At 42.9% G+C, this 4,415-nt stretch overlaps 1 non-coding gene across 1 annotated transcript; it reads left to right on the forward strand.

Annotated features, from left to right (window-relative positions):
* Positions 1–3,651: 3,651 nt before the first annotated feature.
* On the forward strand, positions 3,652–3,756 carry LOC120405463. Its single transcript, XR_005598578.1, has one exon. It is a non-coding gene; the product is annotated as a U6 spliceosomal RNA (small nuclear RNA).
* Positions 3,757–4,415: the final 659 nt, after the last annotated feature.

Raw genomic sequence — 4,415 nt, forward strand, 5'->3', positions numbered from 1 at the left:
GTCAAGGACCCAAAAGATGGAAGAAAACTAGTCAGGCTCCCTTTGAAGGTGGTAAAGGTAAGTAGGGGTCTTGAAGGGAAGGAGGAGATTTGAGCAGTGCAGTAGATTTTCATGCTGTGCAAACTTCCTACATCCAGGTTTGTATAACGAACTGAGCAATGAGCCCAGGCTGAGTTCCAGTGTCATTATGAACAATTCCCTCAACTCCACTTTGCAGCCTAGGTCTAACTGCTTTTAGTCATCTTAGCTAACTGAACTAATGGCATTGTAACCCTTGAAGGGAGCTCTGTGCCTGGTCTCCAATTCCCTCAATATGAGGGGAGTCACTCACACAGTGGTGACGCAGAAGAGGGAGCTAGTACTTTTAAAACATCAGTAAGTTTTCAAAGATATTTCTTTTGTCTGCTGCTTTTGGCTACAGGCTGCCAGCTTTGACAGAGCACTAGTCATTGATGACTGGCACTTGTGAGCCTCTGGAATATGAAGCAATTAGCATTGATCAGACATATCAAAAGCAGGCTTTTCCCTGGCCAAACCTCAGGGGTGGGAACAGAGACAGAGCATTTAACTTAGTATGTATAGGTGTGCACACATGCTGCACAACAGGGAAACTGTGACATACCAGGATACAATTCAGACTTGGGGGGGGCTTGACCCCTGCCCTGCAACCATGGGTGCCTTATGATGCTTTGCTGAAGTAGCTCTCACCTGGGCTGCTCACAAACAGCCTTCTAGCGTGCAAGCCACACCCTGAGTGTCTGTGTGCAACTGCAGCCTGTCAGCTACACCCTGGCTCCCACCAACCTTGGTTACATTGCAGGTTGACCCCAATGCACACCCAGTCCCAGATGCAACCAGATGGAGTTACTATAAGGTGGGTACAAAACTGGTTGGAAAACCATTCCCAGAAAGTGATCATCAGTGGTTTATAGTCATGTTGGAAGTACATAAGGAGTGGGGTCCTGCAGGGATCAGTTCTGGATCCGGTCCTGTTCAAAATCTTTATCAATGATTTAGATAATGGCATAGAGAATACACTTATAAAGTTTGTGGACGATACCAAGCTGGGAGGGGTTGCAAGTGTTTTGGAGGATAGAATTAAAGTTCAAAATGATCTGGACAAACTGGAGAAATGGTCTGAACTAAAAAAGGATGAAATTCAGTAAGGACAAATGCAAAGTACTCCATTTAGGAAGGAACAATCAGTTGCACACATACAAAATGGGAAATGACTGCCTAGGAAGGAGTCCTGCGGAAAGGGATCTGGGGGTCATAGTGGACCACAAGCTAAATATGAGTCAACACTGTAATGCTGTGGCAAAAAAAAGCAAACATCATTCTAGGATGTATTAGCAGGAGTATTTGTAAGCAAGACACAAGAAGTAATTCTTCCACTGTACTCCACTCTCATTAGGTCTTAGCTGGACTATTGTGTCCCATCTGGGCACCACATTTCAAGAAGGATGTGGACAAATTGGAGAGAGTCCAGAGAAGAGCAACAAAAATGATTAAAGGTCTAGAAAACATGACCTATGAGGGAAGATTTTAAAAATTGGGTTTGTTTAGTCTGGAAAAAAGAAGACTGAGAGGGGACATAACAGTTTTCAAGTATGTAAAAGGTTGTTACAAGGAGGAAGAAGAAATTTTTTTTCTTAACCTCTGAGGATAGGACAAGAGGCAATGGACTTAAATTGCAGCAAGGGAGGTTTAGGTTGGACATTAGAAAAAACTTCCTAACTGTCAGGGTGGTTAAGCACTGGAATAAATTGCCTAGGGAGGTTGTAGAATCTCCATCATAGGAGATTTTTTAAGAGCAGGTTGGACAAACACCTGTCAGGAATGGTCTAGATTATTAGTCCTGCCACGAGTGCAGGGGACTGGACTAGATGACCTCTTGAGGTCCCTTCCAGTTCTATGCTTCTATGATTTCTTTGTTTAGGACAGACCTGTCTTTTTTAGGATTGTGGAACATGTGTTATAACATCATACAGGGAAATCTTATAATTTCACAATGTTGCCACACATACTTTATCAGGATGATACTGACCAGCAAATTATGAGTTTTCAAATGATACCTTGTTCAAAGATTATTACAATAGTGTGCAGGGGGCAAATACAGGGGCATATTTCATCAGACATCCACTGAATCTAACTGGCTGTTTTCAGAGCAAACAATAGCAACTGGGTGAAAGAGAGAGGTCATCCTTCCTGATAACGAATGTCTGAAGAAGCTGCTCCTAATTGTTCTATATGAGACTCATCCCCAGGAGGAGGTGATATCAAAGCAGTCATCAATGAGCTCCATATGGAAATCCTATATATAAACAACTGCGCTGATGAGTTAGAATCGTTTGAAGTGCTCTCTAAAGGGACATTGTAAGAAATACATCATGGGGTTCCATGTTTGTGTCCCAATGATTCCTGATCAGATTTGTTTGCTCTTCAAGTAAAATGATGACTTCTCTAATGGATAGCCTTGTAAACTGGCACTGGACTCTCAAAGTCAAGCTGGGTACTTCCTAGCTTCTGCATTATTATCGGTAATAGAGATTCTGTAAGCCAAATTCTTCCTTCCTTTACACCTGTGTGATCCAATTGTCCTCCCTAGCTGTCCTCAGACACACCTGTGCATGCCTGTTGTTCTAATTGAAGCTGCATCAGTGTAATTGAAGCTATAACTTAAAGAGAATGGGATTGTCCATATGGCCCTGAAGATGGAATTTAGCAGCAGAATTATTAACTATCTGAATCAGAGAAGAATCCAGCTGACTCTGCCATAGCTGTTGGGTTCATGAAAGTCTAAGACACACAAATCTGTGAAGGAAGAAGCCATTTTTACAAAATTGCTTTTCATAGTACAATCAGTGTTCAACGCAACGGGAGGGTGGGGTGTTGATAATCTGGTTAGGGTTCCTAGGCACTACTTTAATACAAATAATAGGGAAATGGTGATTTAGTATTTTCTCCCTTACAGTGAACTGCGCTGTTAACACTCAGTGGGAGTTGCCTTCCCAAAAGGAGTTAATGTACAGCAGGATGTAGTAATGCTTTTCCCCCTCGTGTGCACAGTTGTAAGATTGTCAAAGGTTTCATAAGCTAAGCTCTGGTGGTTTGTTTTAAACTACCTATGGTTAAACTACTTTGGGATTAATTAAACAACTACCATAACTGAACTTACAGCTTTGAACATCTCCTGTTTTCCTATGCATCCAAATGAGAACTGCATTCCCTTTGCTCTGCTCTGGATCATCACTCTGGCCAGATGGCAGCCTATTGTTGGAACGTTCTTGTTTGTTGCATGTGAGAGACTCCTAGTGATGTGATGGAATGATTAAAAAATCTTGTTGAATTATAGGTTTTCCTTAAGTATGTCAACAGTTTCCTCGGTTCCTTTCCTAAGCCCCGTCTAGCAAACCACTTACGCATTTTCATAACATGAAGCGTGTGATTCATCGCAGTGACTCTAATAGGACTGTTCAGGTGCTAAAATTTAGGTGCACATATGCGTTGCTGAATAAAGCCACGAGTGGGCAAGTATAAGGAACAGTCCCTATTCTACCCAGCTGTACTTGCTGCTCCTGCTTCCATTTCTGGTTTCTTCTCCAGGGTTGTATGCTGCAGTAACTTTGGAAATGTAGGAGCTCTAGTCTAGATCCTCCTGTGGAAACATATACTAAAATTGGAATGATACAAAGAAGATTAGCATGGCCCCTGCGCAAGGATGACACGCAAATTTGTGAAGCGTTCCATATTTTTTAATGGGGAGAGGGATAGCTCAGTGGTTTGAGCATTGGCCTACTAAACCCAGGGTTGTGAGTTCAATCCTGGAGGGGGCCACTTAGGGATCTGGGGCAAAAGTTGGTCCTGCTAGTGAAGGCAGGGGGCTTGACTTGATGCCCTTTCAAGGTCCCTTCCAGTTCTAGGAGATTGGTATATCTCCAATTATTACCTTTTAACCACGGAAGGGTAGATCTGGAGGACTGGATGCTAGAAGTTGCTTAGGTTCCCAACTGAACCTACTGCAAAATCTTGGCAGGTACTGGACCGCCAATGCAGCCAACTCAATGAAACAGGCAGTAAGGAAAGTTGCCAAGAGAAAACCTCCAGCAATGCACCCGTTTGAGTCCTAAAATGAGGCACATAAAGGGAGGGAAGGGCAGTCGAAGGCCTCATCTAGAAAATGGTGATAAGTGAATAAGACCTATAAGCAATTCAATGTGAAATCCCATCTGCCTACAACTTCTCTGTTCTCCCCTTCCCCTCCTTCTCCCTGTCATATTTTTCCTTTATTGTTCCTGTACTTGTTCTTGAGGCAGCACCTCCTGTCTGAACTACCCCACTTCTGGTGAAGGGATTTTTTCCCCTCACTCTTTTCTATGCTCCTCTTTCTACTTTTTCTTTCTCTCTTCACTCAT

This window comes from Mauremys reevesii, linkage group 4 (genome assembly GCF_016161935.1).
Source record: "Mauremys reevesii isolate NIE-2019 linkage group 4, ASM1616193v1, whole genome shotgun sequence".
NCBI classification, from domain to species: Eukaryota; Metazoa; Chordata; order Testudines; family Geoemydidae; genus Mauremys; species Mauremys reevesii.